The following is a 23768-nucleotide window of genomic DNA, read 5'->3' on the forward strand; positions in this document are numbered from 1 at the left end:
GTTGGACAAATAGACAGCTGACCTAAAGATATGCCCTATAAAAGACATTCTCCGCCTCTCGCCTGTTACCTCCCCCAACCTTAGGAACCGTCTGAGGTAACGACGGAGAGGTAAGGAGTGGCTTAATCTACAGGTCCATTTATGAAACATTTGTGGTTTAAGGCAGACATTGAAGGAAGAGAGTACATCTCTCCTTATCTTGATTGCTTAGTCAGATAGGCTGTGGGTGAGCCTGGGAGAGAGCTGATTGATATGATGGGCTCTGAAGCTAAGACAGCAATAGGGTATCCTTTAGTTGTGGAAAGGAGCAGTTTCTTTCTTTTCCCTCAAAAGTGAGCATCCTTTTTTCTTACCTTTATAGAGTGTGACCTCCCTTACCCTGAGCTTGGTCCAGGCGAGGTGAGGTAATATCCCCAGTCAGTATGGGTGAGTAAGGAATCTTTGATGTCCTTTATAGTTTTAATCTATATACTGAGTAATACCCAATGTACTTACACCATTTTGCATATGATTGTAGGTGAACGATACACCACCTGACATGGAGGAATAGGAACACATATCCTTTATGTTTTTGCTTTGTTCACAGTTTATATTGTTTTCTGTGTTTGTAGTACGCATAGCAGTGGCAATTTTTTTTTATTAGAACAGAGGCCCTGAAGAAAGCCTTGGGAGGCACCACCCCCTTTTTGGCAGAAACATGTTGGCCCATAAGCAGTTATTTGTTGACACTGCTTTTTTGCGCTGTTCTTGTTTTTAATCAGAAAGAGGCTTACAGCCATTAAAGTTTCCTTGCTGTTCGTTCTCTATCTACTTTTAATCCTTACCTTACACACACTCACTTTTTGCAATGCACTTGGTCCCATTTAGTGATCACACGCATGGTCTACAGGTAATCGTGGGCTTGATCCCAGTCCTATATGGTGGGCCTGGAAGCAGTCTCAATGATCTAGAGACACACCAGCCCAACCTTTGGATGACCAGATGATAACATTAGATCACTAGAAGATTTTGATGGGAATCCATCTCTGGATTTTTGGGTCTCACCTACTTTTGCTAGTGGCTGGATGCGTTGGGTTACCTATCCTGAGTAAGACTCTCTGGTTACTTACCTTGCACATTTACGGCTTCCAGTCTTACGAGTTCATAGTACATAGTTGACTCTCTTTTTAGACCCCCAGGTTTTGTGTATTTTACATTCTTTCCACCAGACCATTTGAAGAGGGCAATATAAGGATACTTGAAGGTGTTTAAAGTGATGTGACTCAACACGTTTCCTTATTTGAACATATATAAAATGTGTCCATTTTCATTACTCCCTTAATTGAGAAAGTTCTCGTAAGAAATCTGACAACTGAGGTTGCATTGGGATTTGCAACAAACTCAAAATACACCTACATGGAGAAATAATCAACCAAATCTAATAAATACGTTTTCTCAGTAGTGTTTCAAAAGGACCTGCAAAGACAAGAGCAACGTTAGTCCATACAGCATCAGTGAAAGGAAAAACATGTGAGGGAAATTCAAATGTCTTCCAATGTTGTCAGATAAAATACATGTCCTGCAAATGTCAGTACAAGTGCTGACCTGACTGTTCATGGAAGGCCACCAGAAATATTGTTTTAGATTTTTACAGGTGCTGCCTATATTCAAGTGACCTGCATGAGCCAAGTTAATGAGTGTCTCTCTTACTGACACCGGAGGAATCCGCAAGTCATTCCACATAGGAATACCTTCAACAATAGATAATTCATGTGAAACCTTTGCAAACGATTTTACCTCATAAACTAGATTCATTGCATTGGGCCAACCCTTCCCAATGAAACTGATATCTTTTTGCAGAACATCATCCAAATGCAAGGCTTCTAATCAATCAACAACAGAACTATCTCTTTTTCCTTTAAGAACATCATCAACATAACACATAACACATTAAACAACTTCTAAATCATCAGTCAGAATCTCTGACTCTACAGTCATTCTGGATAAACAGTCCGCTCTCAAGTTTTTCCCGCCTGGAATGTACTTGATGTACTTTGTTCTGTCGATATGTATTTGCTGCTCTTCCTGTGAAAAGGGTTGCTGTTTTTTCTCTTAATTGTTCCAAGGTAGCATTGTTGGCTGGAGAAGTCTGAAGGTGGTGCGACGTAAAATCAAGGCATCAGTATTTCATTTTTGTAGGCATGCTTAATTTGAGCCTGTGGTTTATGGTGCTCAGCACTGACACTTACTCCTCAACACCGGCGCTTTTCATGAGCACCAGTTAAAGACACATTCATTATAAAAAAATTAAGGGCCAGATGTAGGTAATCCAGATTTACTGATTCTAAGATACCGAATTTTACCGATTCGGTATTTTAGAATCGGTAAATGGGATGTAGGTATCCATTCGGTATTTTTTACCGAATCGGTAAGATTCGGTAAATACCGAATCAGTATTAACCGATTTGGTAATTCCCATTCATCGCTATGGGCCTCCAGGCTCATAGGAATGAATGGGAATCACTGAATCTGTAAATTCTGATTCGGTAAAATGGGGAACACATTCAAGGGTGGCAGGGTGTCACATTGACACCCTGTTGCACCCCTGAATAGTGCATGGGTGCACATGTGGCACACATACATGCCCTAAGGGCATGTATGTCTGCCACATGGCACTGTTAAAAAAAGCATATAATTGCTTTTTTAATGGTTTTTGTTATTTACCACCAACTTGAAGTTGGTGGTAAATAACGAATCCTTACAAGTGAAAAGCACTCACTTGAGTGCTTCCTACATTAAGGATTCGGTAATTTTCCGAATCGGTATCTAAGAATTCGGTAATTTACCGATTCCTAAATTACCGATTTGGTAAATTACCGAATCCTTAAATTAGGCCCCTACATCTCAAATGGCTAATACCCGTCGGTAACGGCCAAAATTCGGTCATTTCGGCCGTTACCGACCGGTATTAGGCTTCCTACATCTGGCCCTAATCACAGGACGTTGAGCCGACAGTTAAGACTTGAACCTGGTTCCCCAGCTCCAAAATCAATAGCTCTGGCCATTATGCACCGTCCTCTCTCTACTTTAATGGTCAGTAATTGGTTCTGTTTTAGGCGGCACTAACAGGAGAAATGGGCTGGTGCAAGCTACCTCCTGACAAGAGCCCTGGCACTATTTCTTAGGCAAAAATATCCAAAATGGATGTGAGGGTGAATTTTGTGGTAAGAAATAGCTCTAGATGCAACAGAACACAAATAGTGATGGCAGGCAGCTACACTTGCTCTCTAAATGTTTTCCTGGGATAGGATTTGTCCCCTCCTTACTACCAACATATACCGCTATTACCTCAACTCAAAATGCACCCTTGCATCCAAAATGCACGAGGATGCATTTTGTGCTAGGAAACAGTGCCAAATACAGGAGAACACAAGTATACTTCATTTTTATTAATGCTCATGCTTGCTAAATGTGCTCTTGCAGTAGGAGTTTTTTTCTCAAAATCTCTCTTAATAATGTGAGCAGAATTACTGAAATTACTCCAGAGGAATTGACATTTTGCCCGATCTGCTGTAGAAATCATGTGTCAGTTGCCCATGTCGTCTGGAGTCACCCCTACACAGGTGTCAAAACCACTCCCATATTTGTCACAATTTGAATGTGCTTTTTACTTATGGGCGCATCCAGAGCTGGCCAGGCAGTGCCTATGTGCTGTGCCCCATGTCACAACACAACCAATTGTGGTACTTCCTGTACATGGACGGTGTGTGCAGTTCTGCATACATTGTGCCAGTTTCACCATTAGTGTGCGGTGAGCAGTTTCTGCATGTACGGCGAATCTTTCTTTGAGCCATCAGTTATGGATTACTCCAGGGTTACAACAAGAGGCCTTAATTCTATTGTTGCTATATTATTTCTGATTCAATTGAGATTATGTCATATTTTATTTTATTACCCAACACATCTGCCACTTTTAAGCATTGTTTTTTCATCATCATACAACAACGTCTTTCAGTGCTTCTTTACCAGCACCTTTGTGATTTATGTTTATTTGTATATAACAACTGTCAAATATAATAAGTGTATACGCAAATTTAAAAAAGAAAGAGAGCCCATAATATCACAATTCCCCTCTTGATAGTATCCAAATACAAACTCTTTAACCTTTGCCAGATTTGTGCTTTGTATGGTCCTCTCCAAAGGCACAAGATTACACCGAATGATGCGACTTTTATTTTGCATATACATATTATGTATACACGTATTCATGACACTAGGGTGTTTAAAAAAATATCACATGCTCCTCGGCGCGTTTCGATCTCCTAATCTATGTAGCTCTGCAGTGAGCTCTTCCTCGGATGATAATGGGTTTTTTTTGTAAACAAATTTTATTCAGTTACATCTCATCAAATAGGATCGGATGAGTGTAACGAGGGATTTTAATATCAAAAAGGGTGTTCGACAAGGATGTATTTTGGCTCTTACAGGTTTACTGTGGTAAGAGAGACAGTAAAGCACACTTATGTGAGATTGCATAAGGACTGCACACTAGTTTCCTTCCATTCTTATTTATAAAGTTGAAATGGGGACAGAAACATCTAATTAGGATCTTGTTAGTGATCCAGTATATTAAGGAGCATGCTTCCTGACCTTGTGGAGTTCTCACCTCAAATTCAAATTCAAATTCAAAGAAACTTTATTCGGTTTAGGTTACAAACCATAAAAGTTACACATTGTAGTACATCAAAAGTGACAATGCATTGTAAAAGCAATAACCATAGCAGCATTAAATAAATAAGTAATTAAAAAAGACCTAACAAGAGTTCATTCCAGATCCATGTACTTCCTAGATTTAAGAGTTGCTTTTAAAAATTCCACAATAAAAAATAAACAATCCTCCTTCAATAACTGTAGATACATCAGTGCGGGTCGAACCTGCCCAAAATTAAGTCTTTTTAAAAGAGGGACCAGATAGCGTTTACGGGGGAATTCATACAATCCACATAAAAAGATAAAATGCAGCATATCCTGCGGAGACTTTCCATCACAGCCGCAGGGAGCTGCCACTTTGTTATAAGTAAGACATTTAGGTCTGACAAGCAGGTGGTGGAAAAGGTTCATGCGAAACCTAGTAAGTAAAAATGTTTTGTGCGTAGATAATGAGCCCATAAGATATGGCTCTGCTCTTGGAGTTGTTATCAGCATGATGTATGAACGCACACTACGTTTCGGTACCTCCTTAGCTTCCCTGGCCAGTTTCCTTTCTAATAAAAATGCAGTTTTAATTGCCTCCACATCTCCCCTTTTAATACAAACAGGGTTGCCAAATAATTCCCCTCGCCCTAAGCTAGCAAGACTATATAATGTAATTCAACCACGGCACTGCGGCCGCATTGTCCAGAGTCATACAGTATTTTAGGATCAAATTGTCAAGGGGAGATCTGGATTTAGCCACAGTTTTAACCAGTAAGTCAGGGGTCGCAGGGAAAGTATATCACTAACGTACTGGGCCCCCAACTCCTCATGAACAGCTAGATTAGATATACTATGTGGGACACACAGCAGACGTTTAAGGAAGTCGTTCTCCACAATCTGAAAGGAATCTCCCGCCTTGTGTCCCCAAATCTCGCTGCCATAAGAGGCTATGGCCAAGGATTTAGCCTGGTAGACTTGCAACAAAGCTCCGGTGGGTTTCTTTCCCAATTTGGAAGCATAATTAAAAATAGCTGCATTCACCCTCACAACATCCTCTTTTTTTCTCAATAAGAGGGGACCCCAATTAGGCTTATTATCAAAGAGGACCCCTTAATAAGAAAACATATTGGTAAGGGGAATCTTTGAGTCACCAACTGTAATTTGGAAATTCTTTTTGGGAGGGAGGCCCACTTGCATAACATAAGATTTAGGGCCCCATTAGGATGTCTGGCATGTGGGCGGTGTCGATCCGCCAGACATCCATTCCCGCCTGCCACCCATTTCCCCAACGCCATATTACTATGGCGGTGGGGGACTGCGGCGGATGGAAAGACCGTCCGCCGCTTTTCCGCCCCGGTCGCCTTGCGGCCGGGCGGAAAAGGTTTAATATGGTGGCGGTGTCTATTAGACATCGCCAGCCATATTAACATGGGCAAAAACAGATGCCTTTACGTGAAAGGCATGCGGTCTTCACTTTGGGGGCCCCCTGCGGTCCCCCAGAGTGAAGGAGAGGTGGGGGTGCACACCTGTGGTACCCCCCTGCATTTGCATAGAGAAAGCGGCAGGCACCGTTTATGCAACTGCATATGTTCATTTTTAGCATTGTGGCGGGCGGTGCTGAGAGCACCGCCCGCCACAATGCTAAAAATGCATGATGCGCCCGCCACAGTGGCGCGCGCATCCTAATACCCCCCACGGGACCCCTGCCCTTATGACGGGCGGTCCCAATCTCCGTGAGGATGGCGGGCGGGCAAAGTGCAACGCATATGTGCATTTTTAGCATTGTGGCGGGTGGTGCTGAGAGCTAAAAATGCTAAAAATGCAGGATGCACCCACCACAGTGGCGGGTGCATCCTAATACCCCCCACCTGACCCCCGCCCTTATGGCGGGCGGTCCCAATCCCCGTGAGGATGGCAGGTGGACAAAGTCCGCCCGCCATCCGAATGACCCCCTTAGTGTTGTTTATTGACAAATCCCTGTCTGACATGAATGCAGAGAAAGCGGTTAGAAGTGCTTGTAATCCCTTTTCCATCCTGGATGTGAGGACGGCATCGTCCGCGTATAACAGGACGGGTATCCCTTGCCGACCTACTCTGGGGCAGTCCGCCCCTAACACCCTCAAAACGCTGTCTAGTTCGTTAATATATAGATTAAACAAAAAGGGAGCCAAAATACATCCTTGTCGAACACCCTTTTTAAAATACCTCGTTACACTCAAGTCCTGGGAAAACCTGACGTTAGCTTTTGTGGACCTGTGTAGGTCCTCTAGGAAGTTTACGACACTATTTTCCACTCCCATTGCCCTCATGGACTGCCAAAGCTTATTCCTGTTAACACAGTCAAAAGCTGAAGACAGATCCATGAATGCAAGGTGAATGGTCCCCGGGCAAGCCACAGTGTACTTACTCAGTATCAGAAAAAGGTTAAGACACTGGGCGATGGTAGATCATCCCTGTCCGAACCCATACTGGACCTCAGACAGTATCTTATTATCCTCTGCCCAGGATGAAAGTCTCTGCAGAAGGACCCGCCCACCACTTTTACCACAGAGTCTAGGAGCTGTAAATGAATTAAATAATCCATAACAATTTTTTACAAGTTCTTATTTTTTCTCATTTGATATGATTTCTTCTGGAAATCATCTCAAATGAGAACAAAATAGGAACTTGTAAAAAATTGTTATGGATTATTGAATTCATTTACAGTCATGGCCTCCAAACATTAGTGTACCTGACTTGTCTTCACAAGGTGAAAACCTTGCTGTCTTAGTTCGCCTTTGTGTCGTCCTTCGTCGGGAGGTAGACCCTGATGCTGGCTCCTACTTTGACAGTTCTGACTTTAGTTGCCAGAGTCAGGTGGGGCGTGTGTTTGGATTCAACCATGGGGCTCTGATCCCTAATGTAGGTCGCTCAACTGTATGTCTATAGTATTTTACATTTGAGGATTTAGTACCAACCCTCTGCATCACTGTAATCCATTTTGTCTCTTTTTTCAATTTCTGTCTCATTCAGTGATCATGTAAGTGCTTCCTCGCATTGTCTGCAGTGACGTCTGGCCTGAGGAATCCATTTACTTTTCTGGCTAATTTCTCCATTTTCCCCTCTTTCACTCAGTATTTTAGGAATGTTGCTCATACTGCTGTAGTACCTCTTCCCTCCATGCCTTGAGCGTATCCATCCTCAAGTTATCCTTTCGAAATGCCTCTATTGCAGTAAAACTTTACATTTTGCTTTTTCTCTTTGCATTTGGCTGGTTATTGTTGAGGGGGGAAAGGGCTGCTCTTTGTTGGATGTTGACACCCTCTTGCTTATAACTTGTATGTTGCATTTTACCTGCACCTGTTAATGGTGGCGCTGGCAGTTTCAGAAGTGCTGTAGCTGAAACTGACATTTTGTGGTCCGTAAGTCAAGCTCCTTTTTCAGTTTTGTCAAAGCAAACAGTCTGCTCAGCCGTGGTTGTGTATTTGTACTTTTTGTCCTGAGTCCACCAGATATACCTCACAGTATATTTTGCTGTGGTGCATGGCATCTGCTGGCGGCAGTTTATCTGCTGGTCATAATCTATTTCCACTGCTTCTATAGTATGTTAGTGGTTTGCATTTCACTGTGTTCTTAATGCTGTTTGCTGCCACCTGTGTTCGTCTGCTAGTGGAATTTCATCATTGACCCTCTGTTGACCAGCCGGGACATCAGGAGTGTTTCTTGGTAGCTACTGTGCCTTCATGGTGCCCGGCAGGGTGAGAGCTCTATAGACCTTACAAGACTGCACATTAGTAGCTCATTCAGCACATATCCATGCTTTATGTATGCAGCCGGTTGAGAAGACCCTGAGAAAGCCTCACCACAATCATCCACAGCTCCATTGTAACAAATGAAAAAGCTGATTGCAAAGGCTTACCCTAATGGAGGAGAGACTGCATGATCATTATGGGTAACACTTTCTGTTTAATTCATGACTGTAGTAGTCAACCCATGATTTGAGGCTACATCTGGTTTACTCCAATATTCTTTAGAAACAAGTAAAAGATTAAATAAGGCACTACCAATACTTCCATTAATCCCTTCAACATCTTATGACATATGCAGTTGAATCCCATTTCCTTTCAGTATATAAATGCTCAATCAATCAATCAATCAAGGCATTTATAGAGCGCACTACTCACCCAGAGGGTCTCAAGGCGCTTAGGGGGGGGGGGGGGCGCTACTGCTCGAACAGCCAGGTCTTGAGCTTCTTCCTGAAGGAGAGGTGAACTTGGGTCAGGCGGAGGTCGGTAGGGAGGGTGTTCCAGGTCTTGGCGGCCAGGTAGGAGAAGGACCTTCCTCCTGTAGTCGCTCTTCGGATGCGGGGGACGGCGGCGAGGGCGTGGTTGGTCGATCGGAGGTGGCGTTTGGGAGCGTAGAAGTTGAGGCGGTTGTTGAGGTAGCTCGGGCCTTGGTCGTGTAGGGCTTTGTGTGCGTGGGTGAGGAGACGGAAGGTGATTCTCTTGTTGACGGGGAGCCAGTGCAGGTCTCTCAGGTGTCCGGAGATGTGGCTGCGTCGGGGGATGTCGAGGATGAGTCTGGCTGAGGCGTTCTGGATCCGCTGGAGTCTCTTCTGGAGCTTGGCGGTGGTTCCGGCGTAGAGGGCGTTGCCGTAGTCTAGTCGGCTGGTGACGAGGGCCTGGTGACGAGGGCCTGGGTGACCGTCTTCCTGGTCTCGGTGGGGATCCACCGGAAGATCTTCCGTAGCATGTGCAGGATGTTGAAACAGGACGCGGAGACGGCGTTGACTTGTCTGGTCATGGAGAGGGAGGAGTCCAGGATGAAGCCCAGGTTGCGTGCTTGGTCTGTCGGTTTGGGTGCGGTGCCCAGGGCGGGGGGCCACCAGGAGTCGTCCCAGGCGGAGGGCGAGGAGCCCAGGATGAGGACTTCCGTCTTGTCTGAGTTCAGTTTCAGGCGGCTGGTCGTCATCCACTCGGCTACGTCTTTCATCCCTTCGTGGAGGTTGGTTCTGGCGGCGGCGGTGTCGTTGGTCAGGGAGAGGATCAGCTGGGTGTCGTCGGCGTAGGAGATGATGTTGAGGTTGTGCTGGCGTGCGATGGCTGCCAGGGGGCTCATGTAGACGTTGAAGAGGGTGGGGCTGAGCGAGGAGCCCTGAGGAACGCCGCAGATGACTTCCGTGGCTGCAGATCTGAACGGTGGTAGGCGGACTCTCTGTGTCCTTCCAGCGAGGAAGGAGATGATCCACTCCAGTGCCTTCTCCTGGATTCCGATGTTGCTGAGGCGCTGCACTAGGGTGCGGTGGCAAACAGTGTCGAGCGCCGCGGAGAGGTCTAGGAGGATGAGGGCCGCTGTTTCACCGTTGTCCAGCAGGGCTCGGATGTCATCGGTGGCAGCGATGAGGGCGGTCTCGGTGCTGTGGTTGGCTCGGAAGCCAGACTGTGAGGGGTCGAGGGATCCATTCGTCTCGAGGAAGGCGGCCAGCTGCTTGTTGACGGTCTTCTCGATGACTTTGGCTGGGAACGGGAGGAGCGAGATGGGGCGGTAATTCTTGAGTTCGGTGGGGTCCGCTGTTGGTTTCTTTAGTAGAGCGCTGAGTTCGGCATGCTTCCAGCTCTCAGGGAAGGTGGCTGTGTCGAAGGAGGTGTTGATGATGTCCCGCAGGTGGGGTGCGATGACAGCGTCGGCCTTGTTGAAGACGTGGTGGGGGCAGGGGTCGGTCGGAGATCCGGAGTGGGTAGAGTTCATCGTGCAGATGGTGTCTTCTGTGTTGATCTGGGTCCAGGCGCTGAGGGTGGTGGTGGGGGGCGTTGGTGCGGTCGTGGGGAGCGTTGTTTGTGGGCTGAAGCTGTTGTGTATGTCAGCGATCTTGTTGTGGAAGTAGGAGGCGAGGGAGTTGCAGAGGTCTTGCGAAGGGGTGATGTCGTTGTTTCCGGCGTTGGGGTTGGAGAGCTCTTTCACGATGTTGAAGAGTTCCTTGCAGTTGTGTGCGTTGTTGTCCAGCCGGTCCTTGAATGCTGTTTTCTTGGTGGCGTGGATCAGTTGATGGTGCTTCCGGGTGGCGAGCTTGAGGGTGGTCATGTTGTCCGGTGTTGGCTCCCTTCTCCAGGCTTTCTCGAGGGCTCGGCAGTTCTTCTTGGAGCTCTTGAGTTCGTCGGTGAACCATGGGGCCTTCTTGCTGCCGGGTCTGCTAGGCGGGGTCCTCAGTGGGGCGAGGTCGTCTGCGCAGTTGCTGATCCACTTCGTGAGGTTGTCGGCGGCCTGGCTGGGGTTCGCTGAGCTGGCGGGAGGGTGCTGGCTCAGGGAAGCGGCGAGCTCATCTGCCGTGATCTTGTTCCAGTTTCTTCTAGCAACCTGTTGCTGGTGGTGGTGGATCGTGGTCCTTCTGAAGCTGAAGTGGACGCAGCTGTGGTCCGTCCAGTGGAGTCCGGTGGCGTGGCTGAAGATGATGTCCTTGCTGGATGAGAAGACAGCGTCGAGTGTGTGTCCGGCGAGGTGGGTGGGGGTGGTCACCAGCTGCTTAAGTCCGAGGTTGGCGAGGTTGTCAAGCAGGGTGGTGGTGTTGCGGTCGTTGTTGTTCTCCAGGTGGAAGTTGATGTCCCCCAGGAGGATGTAGTCAGCGGAGGGGAGGGCATGCGGGCAGATGAAGTCGGCGATGTCTTCGCTGAATTGTGTCCGTGGTCCCGAGGGTCGGTAGATGAGGGTGCCTCTGAGGGTGGTTTTTGGGTCCGTGTGGATCTGGAAGTGCAGGTGTTCGGCGGTTTTCAGGGTGTCGTCGGTGTTGGTCGTGATGCGGATGGTGTCCCTGTAGATGATGGCGATGCCTCCTCCAGTCTGGTTGCCGCGGTCTCTTCGGGTGATCTTGTAGCCCTCTGGGATGGCGATGGCGATGTCGGGCGCTGTAAATGCTATATTTCATGTGCATCTTTCCTCATTTGATTTCACCTTCCCTATTACTTCATGTGTTGATTGAGTCCGTCTTGGGAACCCCACCATTAAAGCTTTTGAGAATGTAGGTGTTCCCACATTACTGTGTAGTTCACAGCTACAAGTATGCGCCTGCCACAATGTAGTACTCTGACATGATGGGGTGATAGCGTTCTATGGAAAGCTGTCATAGCATTCTGTGAAATGCTGTGAGACCAAGAGTGAAATGTTTGTGTTTAAGTCTGTGACAATTGAGCTGAATCACTGAGGCTTATAGGCTGTGCTGTTTGTAAGCTCCCATTAAACTTTGTCTGAATTTAACAACCAGAAGCCGCCTTGCATCTTTATAAGGAAGATTGCTACACTCACAAACAATTAACCTAGAGTAAAATTAAATGTGTAGCTTTCGGTAAACTTTTGTTAAAGCACATCTGTGGACTCTTATTGCAAAAGTAAACCTTTTTGCAACAAATTGTGTTCCTTCCTATACTTTCAAAACCAATGGCACAAATGCAGTGTTAAGGCACTTACATAATGACTAACAATGCCATATGTGTTAATGTATAACAGCTTTCCTCAAAACTTAAAGTGATGTATCTTCAAGATATTTTTTAATATGTTGTGTATTTTAAAGATGTCTTTATCTATTTTGTATACAAAAAACTGAATGTGTTTCATTGCAGTAGGAGAACCTTCGGATGGCAAACTGGAATCATCTAGGCAACAGGTGCATGGAAAATACTTAGAAAACTATGAGATAATAGTCCCACATCTTTTGCATGGACAAGACTGGGTACCGCTAAGTGGCATCTATTTAAAGGTTAGTGTTTATATGTTTATTAATCCGGCAATGTATGAAAATAGAAAAGTGACATCCCACTGAGATTCCCTCCCCAGCGAAGTGTGAGCTGGAGCTTCCCTTTCCACTTTCAAGTCCACCCTCAACCGCCAGCTCTCATTCTCTAAGACCACTGCGTCCAACCTACCCTGCTGAAAGCCTTTTTTACCCTTACCTCCGAGGCTTCAGTTAACTACAAGCTACTTTTTATATGAATTATCCCTAAGATTAAGTGTAATGTGTGTTCACTCTATCTATGGTCATTTCTCCATCACCCATACCACCAATCTACCTAACCATTTGAACACATATGCCCTAATGTACCATCTTGTTATCAGTGGCAGTGAAATCACTCATGGGGAGGGTGGCGCTGCTCAAGATGGTGACCTTACCACGATTGCTCTACTTCTTCGGGACCCTCCCGATCTGGATCCCGGCGAGCTACTTTCGGCAACTGCGATCGATGGTCATCGGCTTTTTGTGGGGGGCAGGCAGGCGCAGGGTGGCTCACGCCACACTTCTCCGCCCTAGAGCGGATGGCGGGCTGGCACTGCCGGACTACGAGCTCTACTACTTGGCGGCACAGCTGCAGTGGCTGACGCAATGGGTAGCACGGGCCAGGAGAGGGACAGACGGATCGGGAGAACCGGCGGGTCCAGTCCAGGTGCTGTCGCGGATCGTACTGGGTCTACCGATGGGGGATTTCCACCTCACACAGGAGTTTGCGACGGCCCGGAAATGTTGGAACAGATATCGCCGGAGGTGTGGTATTGCGATTCCGTACGCACCTGAGATCCCTCTTGGGCTCTGCGGGGCACTTCCGCATGGGGGCTCGTGGCACGGGCTAGAAGGATGGGACCAGCAGGGGCTGTCATCCATGGGTGACCTGTACGAAAACGGGGCGATGTTACCCTTTGATCTCCTCCAGGACCGCTTTGGGTTGGCAGGCGGGGACTTCCTCCTTCATGCGGCCCTAACGGCGGCGATCCGCAGACACTGGAGAACGGGCATGTCGGAGCCACCATTGTCTCTGGGCTGCCAGTACATCGTGATGATGACAGGGACGGTCAAGGCTGTCGCGTGCCTGTCTCGTCGCATGGTCTCGGAATCTGTCGCTCCACTGCTGGCCTTGAAGGCGAAATGGGAGGCTGATTTGGCGATTGAGATCCCCGAGGAGGCATGGAAGGGAATACTGGAGGGGGCCCGAAATAGCACACGCAATGCAAGGTTCCAGCTGGTGCACTTTTATGTCCTGCATAGGGCCTACCTGACCCCTGATAAATTGCATACATACTTCCCGGCCCACCCGGCATCCTGCCCACGTTGCCCGGCAGATCCTGCCGACTTCCAACATATGTTCTGGTCGTGTCCCGAGCTGGGGCCCTTTTGGGAGGAAGTAGTGGAGGTTCTGAGGGAGGTGACGGAAAGGGACCTGCAACTCACCATGGCGCATTGCATACTACACTGGTTCCCACACACTTCAAAAAATAAAGTCACTAGCAAGTTTCTGGACTTGGGGCTTCTCCTGGCGAAGCGAGCCATCACGTCCCAATGGAAGGCGTCCCGGGGCCCTGTGATAGGGCGCTGGAGGTCTGAACTGCATAAGTGGGCTAGATGTGAGGGTGAGGTTCGCCTGCGAGCCGCGCTCAGGGCAGGCAACGACACAGCACTGGAGAGGGCCAGGGCGTGGGAGGGGATGGTCCTGGGACTCACTCTCGTGGACATGGAGGAGGAGGACTCCCCGGGACATAGTCCGGCTCCGGCGGAGCGCCCTTCCGACGGGGGGACGGTCTAGACCTGATTTGCTGCTTCCCTACCTTTGAGTTCCACTGTGAGGACTTACGAATGATAGCTGATAACTCCTGGTACTAAGTTCCGGATCTGGTCCTGTGATTGGGATTAAGATTCTGATTGGACGATACTCTGGCACGCCTGGGGGGGAGGGGGGTCTGGCTAGGGGTGGGAGGGCTATTAGGGGTGGTCCTGGGCGAGGGTGGAGGGGTAGTTGGGGTTGAGGGTGTTGTGGGAGAGGGGAGGGGGTTTGTTCAGGTTGGGTGACAAGAGGCTCTTGGTTCACCTGGCTTTGGGACAGGGAGTAGAGAAGGTTAGGACCAAAAGCGGCCATGTTATTCCTCCTCCGATTGGTGGCTACGGGCATGTACTGAACGCCCCTGTTAAATTTTTCTTCCCAACGTGTTATTGCCGCTCGACCTCTGGGTTGTGAGCTGAATGGCTGTGTAATACTGGGGGGAGGGGCGACACACCTCAGGCGAACCAAGGAGAGACGATGGAACATGCTGTTTGATTATATGCTCTTGCTGCAATAAAAAAATATTTACAAAAAAAAAATCAGTGGCAGTGAATTGTAAAGAAATGCTTCATTTTTATATATAAGCCATAGCATTCATTTAAGATAAAAAATGTGGGGCATCTATTTTTAGATGATGTTTTTAGGAATGGTGATGTAAGAATCATGCATGATGAAAAATATGTTCAGTAAAGTGACAAATTAGCAGAAAATAAGTATTTTTGCAGACAAATTGCTATATATATAGATAGATAGATAGATAGATAGATAGATAGATAGATAGATAGATAGATATAGCTATATATGGATAGATATATATAGATATATATTGGCCTAGCGTTAGCATTACCTGATGACAATTTTTCATATTCGCTTCATAACATAATTTAGAATATTTGAAGATCCGTTGCCTTTACATCTGAAGCAGCATCTAATCACAATGCCTGCACGTTTTAGCTAATTTGGCCAATATACAATGTAGAACAATTTTTATTTCGAAATGTCAATCTTGTGATTACTAACAAAAACAGGTAAAGCATGACACTAGTAAGCAATGAGCCTTTTACATTTGGGATATTTTACCTTCCTTTTTTATTGTTTACCTTTTTAATCGGAAAAGGAATTCAGGCAACACAAATTCCCCTAGTTTTTAATCTTTCACAGCAGTGTCTTGTGTCATATTTTGCATGTTTGTAAACATTTGGATTAATCTTTTAAAGAATGCTGTATATGCTGTGAATAGTACATGTGATATACGGAATGAAATATGATGTGTAAACTAAATTGAAGCAAAAAAGGGCGGCACTCATTACACGAATTGCCTAATCCGCAGGCAGCATCGTATTCATAGAAAAGAATGGAGATAATTGTTAGACAACATGACTTTTAGCCATTGTGCTAATCACGCTGCTAGTTAACATAGTTAGTGATTAGAAAGATTTGGAATTAGTAACCCAGCCTTAACATATTTTCTCTTATGTTTGTCTAATGGGAGTTCTGTAGCTCGGTATGCTGTGAATAAGACATTTTAGTGATTCTAACTGCAACAATACATACAGTGTGGGGTTTACATCTGCAAAAGTATGCCCAGGTTATGAAAGGGACTCATTGACCCAAGAAAATGGAAAAAACTTATTGTTACAGATTACACTAAGAGACTAATGGTCTGTTTTTCAAATTACAGAAGAAAGGGACTTTTGTTGCACTAACCAGACAGTGTATGTCCTGTTACCCAGTGCTGGTTAATTCACTTCTGTGAGTGCATTAACCTGGATATTGAGGAGATTATAAATTGGAAAGTATTTGACCCATTTGTCTTATATGTAACCTGGTTCTTTATTTTACTCAGGCTCGATTCATCAAACAAACTTTCTTAGGTTCTTTTTAACATTTTGCACATATTACTGGCTAGTTTGACTTTCTCTGTGCTAAGGACACATAAAACGACATACAACCTCGCTTTAGACAACCTGCTATTTCATTGATAGACTCTTAAGTGACTCACGTATTTGTCAATATAATGAGTTGTATGTATAACAACCCACATTATTTTAATACCAGCAAAAGTAATGAAGCTGAAGGACGACTATATATATATATATATATATATATATATATATATATATATATATATATATATATATATATATATATATATATATACATATATACATATATATATACTACTTTTATAAAGAGAGAGCTGAAACCTTTGAGGCAGGTAAGCTCAAGAAGTACAGCACCAATCACAACACCCAATACAGCATTGTAAAGGGGAGTTGCAGCAGATGGACATAGGCTATACAGCAGCCCAACATATACTTTGTAAGGGGAAAAAACATTGTGGGGCAAAGTAGTCCGTAGGAGTGGCACCAGCTCAGAGGTGGGCATGTGAAAAGCCATTATACAGCGTGCGAATAACATTTTGGGCGTAACGTTTAGCGTTGTGGGCGTGTGCGGTCTGATACACACGCAAGTCCGTAGGAGTGGCACCAGCTCAGAGGTGGGCGTGTGAAAAGCCATTATACAGCGTGCAAATAGCGTTTTGGGCGTGTCGTTTAGCATTGTGGGCGTGTGCGGTCTGATACTCACGCCTGCAGCATCGGCATCAGGATAGCGTTTTATCACGTTGCGAATAGCGTCTTGGGCGTGTCGTTAGCGTTGTGGGCGTGTGCGGTCTGATACTCACGCCTGCAGCATCGGCGTCGATAGCTTTCTATCACGTCGGGGCGTCGGCGGGAATGGACACTGACGCGGTGTGTGGCGTGTAAGTGCCCTGCGTGTTTGTGTGCGTCTAGCGTCGGCGGGAGCGGACACTGACGCGGTGTGTGGCGTGTAAGTGCCCGGACAACGTTGGGACGGGCGGGAGCGGACACTGATGCGCTGTGTGGCGTGTAAGTGCCCGGACAACGTCGGGACGGGCGGGAGCAGACACTGACGCGATGTGCGGCATGTAAGTGCCCGGACAACGTCGGGACGGGCTGCTAGTATATATATGTTTATGTTTATGTTCATGCACCATGTGACTCACTTTGGAGGTGGAGCACCGCAAAGGAAAAAAATGTATTTAAATGTGTGCTGACCAGGTGTATGGTGTGTGATCAAGAGCACGTGTTGCTCGAAACGCGTCGCCTGAGAGGAGAATAAAATCTACCTTACTGCAGCCTGGGGTCCGTGTCTTCTATTTTGCAGGAGCTTGTTGCAGTGTTGAAGACTTGCTTTTTATATATATATATATATATATATATATATATATATATATATATATTCCTCCAAATTGCTCCTGCAGCTTAAAGAATCACTCGGCAACCAGGTAAGTGAACCAGCACTTTATTGCAAAGATGGCGATGGTCTTCCTCCGTTATTTCAATCCTTTAGCCAACGCGTTTCGGAGCTGAACGCTCCTTCTTCTTGTGCCAATTGCAGAGTATATATATATGTGATTGCTACCACATGTAGGGAGCAGCATTTTGGCTGTTCCCTATGTGTGCAATGCCAGTTCCCGCTGGAGGTCGGGAGCTAACAGGGGCTGCAGGGGCATTTATTGGCGATGTTATAGCTAATAACATTAACAAAACTGTAGAAATTTACTTATTCTGCAGTTACATTTACCTGAGCTAGCTATAACTTACGCCCCTGAAATGCAATGCACTGCTTATGACCTCACATATTGCATCTCTCATGACCTGGTCAGTAACATCACTGATGACATCTCAAAGGAAATCACTAATGACATCATCAAGTGATTGTGAGGGTTTTCTAAATGTTTATCAGTGTTAAACATATACACTAAGGTAAAGCAAAAGTTAAACTACTACTCTGTGTGTACTATCAATGATGATATTATTTCTAACATATATTATGTGAGTGGCTGTGTCACTGTGTGTATCCATGTGTGAGTGGGTGTATGAGTGACTGGATGTGTGAATGGAGTTTTGAGTGGCTGTAGGCATGAATAAGTGGGTGTTTGAGTAGCTGTATGGGAGAGTGAGTGACTGTGTGAGTAGATGTATTGCTGAGTGAGTAGGTGTGTGAGTAGCTGTAAGGGCGAGTATGTGGCTGTGTAAGTGACTATATGGGTGAGTGACTGGGTGTGTAAGTTACTCTATGGGTGAGCGACTGAGTGTGTAAGTGGCTGTATGGGTGAGTGATGGGATTCACTGCATAATCCAATAATCTGTCAATCATACTCAAAGGCTGATATATATAACCTAAACACATAGGTTTCCACAGTTAACCCAAATAAATGAGAACAGGAAATTGCCCATTCTTTCCATGATGAGAAGCGTGACTTAAGAATAACCTGATTCAATCCAGTACAACTTTTGATACCCGCACATATATCCTCCAATGTTCATGGTAAATTATGTCACAGTTTGCCTACAGATTTAGTGAGACTAGAACTGTAACTCCAGACCTATTCACTTCAACTTCTGCCCAGAGCCACTCCTATTTCAAGTTTGAAAACACACACATTTAATATTACTGAACGGCCGAAGCCCTACTTCTTGGAATCAAGAGAAAGAGTCTTTTATATGTGGGCCAATTATTTGGATAATGATTTCTACCAGTATACCAGCCAATAAAGATACTTGACATAGTGGTAGTTGGTAGACTGCTTGGCGATGAACATTTGAGGGAGGTATGACAGCATGTGGCAAATGTTGGTGGAGCTGATCACTTTTGGGATGGTTTGGGCATTTTGTACATGGGCAATCTCGAATTCATAAAATATTGGTACTGTGACTTTTAGTTTCAAGTTCCTATGTCTTTGTTTTGGGCTTTAAATCCAAAAGACAGGGATTTATGAAAACCTTACTTTAAGCTGCAGTACTTTAGTTAAAATGTTCAAGATATTGTGGGAAAAGATATTTTGTAACAAGTTAAACATTTTGACTAGTATTGCTTCAGAGGATTCAAATACTGTACCCAATATATTTTCTCTTTGTGCATAAGTCTGCAAAGTGTGACGTTATTACAAATATTCCATGTCCAACTCCTTTTCATTGTCCAGTTCTGAGGGGGCATGAGGCCATCTTCTCATAGCTCCCATTACCCACTGCAACAACCACATGTCAAAACTAAAACTCATTTGTAAGAAATGTAAGAGAGAATTTGGTAATAAAATAATGCAATAACAGTGTTGCCTGTAGAGCAACCAAACCTTAGATTTCCAAATGTTCCAAATACTAACACCATGCTGGACTGCTGAACACACCATTATGGAGCTTCTTTGAATATATAAGAGATGCAGGAACTGTAGTATCCCCTTTACCCCTAAGATTCCCGTGCATTTTCCCTAGGACCCTGGGTTTAGCAGGGTGCCTTAAAATGTTGGTTTTCTGCTTGATAAAAGTGGTTCTGCTTATGCAGAGGAGCTGCTGAATCATGAGAGCAGTCTCCACTTGTGTTGGGAGTGGTAGCACTAGAGATAAGAGTGCCCTTGACATTTTAATTATGGTGTCTTCTGTTCTTCAGTCCTAATTTAAATCATCACACGCCCAGAAGTGATTCAACACTAATTGCAGCTAATGGAGTGGAAGAAAGACTTTCACCAACTGTGTAGTCCGGTGATTGCAATCATTGATTACATATGAGTTAATGAAGCACCCTAATTTAAAACAAATTAAGAGTGAAGAACCACTTAATACTTGTGCAATATAACACTATCTTCCTATTGGGGGAGTAGAGTAACTCTTTTAAAGTTTTCTTTTCAACAATATTTAGACGTAGTCTAAATAGTTGATAGTGGTAATGAATAAATACTCCTAAATGATGACCATTCTTGACCTTGGGCAGGAAATTGGCTAACCATTTTGTTAACATTTATTTAAACGACTCGATATGTAATTTGTATTCACTGAGGTCTAAAAATAAAGGCAGTATTTTTCATATTTAAAAAATATAATTCTCAGAATGCTGACATTAAAGCACATGACATCTCCTGCCTTTTGGCCACTCCCACTTGTTTGTCACCAATCTCTTGCTTCGCTCATCTGTCATTATCTCTGTTTCTACCTTCACATGTCAAGATGGCACGTAGGTTCGGGGGCGTGGCTTGGACGCCGATCGGGATGGCGGCGTGAGCTCGCAGCTCCGCGCAGAATCCCGCTAATTCTCCTGTTTTCGGAACCCTAGGCGACCCGGAGACGACGCTCCTGCCCTCTGAAGTGTGAGAGGACAGCTGGGCACACTTGGTGGACTGTTGGGGGACTGCCGCCCCCGAGGAGACCGAGTCGAAGTAGCGGTCGAGGTGTTGCCGAGGGTGCGAGGAAAATGGCGGCGAGGTGGGCGGACGGCCCCGAACTTCAGCCCTGAACCGAGTTGTCGCCGGCTGGCGGAAGATCCTGGCGAGAGATCCTGTAATCCGCTGACCGAGGCGCTAGGGTCAGCGGGGCTGTGCCTTGCGGCCAAGGAACGCTGCCTTGCCATGTCCGGAGCTTGGGGACCCTAGCTGGCCACCGCCCTGAGACTCATCCTATCCCCCTCAGGCTCCCGAGGGGGGCGGCGGAGTGAAGTGTGCTTCGCGGGTGTGACTCTTGTGCCTGTGAGTGTCGGTGGCGACATTGCACTGCCCGGTGCACGGCGACCGGCCCTGCCTACGGGCGCTGACGACGAACGGGCTCCTGGACCTGTGACGCAGCACCCTGGAATGGCGGCGACTGGAGGGCCGATGGCCGAGAGCCGCACTGAGGGGGACTCGGCGACATCAACTCAGCGGGGTGAGAGTCCCTCCCTGGAGCTTGACCGAGAACAACGGCTGCACCGGCGACTAGATGCCATACTTGATGCGATCGCCTCGACTAAGGACGCACTGCACCAAGACATCGCCCAAGTGGCCACGGGCCTGGGGCTGCTACGCGCAGATCATGCGAAGCTGGCGGACAGAGTTAAGGACCATGACCAACTGTTGCTGGACCTGAAACCATCGGTAGTGGCCGCGGAGCATAAGATCACTGACATGTTGGCCCGGCTGGACTCGTTGGAGCGGAGAGCGGAGGATGCAGAAGGCCGCAATAGACGGAACAACGTGCGGGTCGTAGGCCTTCCGGAACGGATTGAGGGGGAGGATGCGGTGGCCTATATGGAGACCTGGTTCCGCACTGTGGTGGCGCCGGAGGGGCTCACTCCTTTCTTTACGCTGGAGCGGGCCCACCGGGTACCCGCTCGCCCGCCGGAGCTTGGCCGCCCCCCCCGCCCGATGGTGGTGAGGCTCCTCCACTACAAGGACCGGGATCTCCTCATTCAGCGGGCCAGGATGTCGGGCCCCTATGAGGTGGAGAACAGTAGGGTTACGATCTTCCCGGACTACACCCAAGCGGTCCAGAAAAACCGGGCATCGTTCCTGGCAGTGAAGAAGGAACTCAGGGAGGAAGGCATTCAGTACTCCTTGCTCTACCCAGCTAAGTTGCGGATCATGATGGATGGGTCTACGCACTTTTTCCAGACTCCGGACGAGGTTTGGCACTGGCTGGAGTTGTATAGGGCGGGGACGGACAGATCACATAAAAGTAGACGAGATGAGCCCAAGCAGTCCCGGGTGAGGCAATCGCAACGCATCAGATCTCGCAACAGGCGCCAGCGGGAGAGGCGGGAGGCTCTAATGGCGGCGGAAAAGAGGGATGCACTCGCAGCGACGGCGGCCATTACAGGGTCGCAACAGAACAGTGAACGAGCAGAAACTAACTCGGGAGGGGAAGGCAGCAAGACGGATGAGGAACTCTCAGAAGCGGACAGTTCGAAGGGGCCGGAGGTGACCCCACAGACTTCGGATGGTATCTTTTGCGGCTGAGATTGGATTGGGCTAGATTGGGACTTCATGGTAGGGTGGTATCCTGGTGATTGGGGACGGGATGCCGGAAGGGGGGGCTCTGTGCTTCGGGAGGGATGGAGGCGCGGGGCGTGGGCTCCGCTTGCTGGGGTCGGCGGTGATTCACCCCCCTCGGGCCCTTAAGGCCGACTGGGGTGGAGACCACAGGGTTAGAGTGCGAGAAGTTGGTTCAAGGTTTGGATGGGGGCGGACTTTGGGTTCGTGTGCTCTGTCCTGGGGAGCGGGGTTTGGGAAGTTTTTCTGTTTTGGGTATGTTTGGGGGGGGGCAACTGCATTGGGGGGGCTATGAACATTCGTTATTTGATTCGGACTGTACGAAGTTGGAATGGGGACATTACCTAATCTGAAATGCCTGACGTGGAATGTCCGGGGGCTACGAACTATGGTGAAACGTCATAAGGTCCATGCATATCTAGTACGCAGGGGGGTTCAGATTGCCATGCTCCAGGAGACTCATCTCACTAAGAAAGAGTGTACTGCCTTGCAGAAGAGATGGAGGGGCCAGGTGTTTGGCACCACTTACTCAGCGTATGCCAGGGGGGTGCTGATCTGGGTGAGGGCGGGGATACCCTTTCAATTGCTGAATCAAGTCGTGGATCCGGAGGGTCGGTTTGTGGCGGTGGAGGGGAGGTTATATGGACGGGATGTGGTTTTCTGCTGTGTGTATGCGCCGAACGCTGATCAAGCTCGATATTTTGATAGCCTCTCGGGGGCTTTGGCCTCCTTCCTGGCGGGCCCAATAGTGCTAGGGGGGGACTTTAACTCGATTACAGATGTGGCTCTGGATAGGTCCCATCCCCCTCTGGTGGACTCCCCGGTGCGCAGGTTGGCCACGCACAGGAAGGACTGGCAGGATAGATGGGGGTTGCTGGATGTCTGGAGGGAGCGACACAGGGAGACCAGGGATTACTCATTTTATTCTGCACTTCATGACCTGCATGTCAGGATTGATTCGGTGCTCTGCGGTGGACCCCTAGCTCCGTTGATCTCCCATGCGGAGTACTTGGCTAGGACTATCTCAGATCATAACCCCCTATTGGTGCACATTCAGTGGCAGAGAGAGCGCTCAGTAATACCAACGTGGCGGCTTCGGCCGGAGACACTTGAGGATCCTGTCTTCAACGACGCGGTTCGGCAAGGCATTGATAGCTATTTCGGAATGAATGCGGGCACGGCCACGAGTAGGTCCATTGAATGGGATGCAATGAAAGTGGTGGTGAGAGGGGTGTGTTTGGGTAGGTTTTCGAATGCTCGCACGGCTGTGTTGAATGACCTCATGAAAGCGGAAGATAAGTTGAGGGACTTGGAGCGCCGTAGGCCGGCTAGGCCGGACTTACAGGCCCAGCTATTAGAAGCGAAAGAAGTGGTCGCCACCGAGACGGAACGTTTAAGGTGCTATGACTACAAGCAGTATATCATCAGGGCGCATGCGGAAAGGGACAAGGTGGGTACCCTCTTGGCCAGACTGGCCAACCCGGAACTTAGGGGCTCCCCGATCCTCGGCATTCGAACTGCGCAGGGGGAGATGGTGTACACCCAGGCAGCGGTATTGGAATGTTTTAGGGGGTATTATGAGGAACTGTACCTGAGTCAGCTGGGAGTGGGGGTCCAGGATATTGAGGGATACCTGGGGGAGAGGCAGCTTCCGGTCCTCGATGAGGAGGACGCGAAGGAACTGGGCAGCCCGGTAACGCTCACGGAAATACGGGCGG

The 23768-nt window shown here is 47.4% G+C and overlaps 1 long non-coding RNA gene across 1 annotated transcript in view; it reads left to right on the forward strand.

Moving 5' to 3' along the window:
- Positions 1–23768, forward strand: part of LOC144753472 (uncharacterized) — a 643745-nt gene that overhangs the window by 254924 nt on the left and 365053 nt on the right. Inside the window, exon 2 of the long non-coding RNA XR_013594374.1 lies at positions 12264–12400. This is a non-coding gene — a long non-coding RNA (uncharacterized LOC144753472). The remainder of the gene's footprint in view (positions 1–12263; positions 12401–23768) is intronic.

Source organism: Lissotriton helveticus, chromosome 5_1 (assembly GCF_964261635.1).
Source record: "Lissotriton helveticus chromosome 5_1, aLisHel1.1, whole genome shotgun sequence".
Classification (NCBI taxonomy): Eukaryota; Metazoa; Chordata; class Amphibia; order Caudata; family Salamandridae; genus Lissotriton; species Lissotriton helveticus.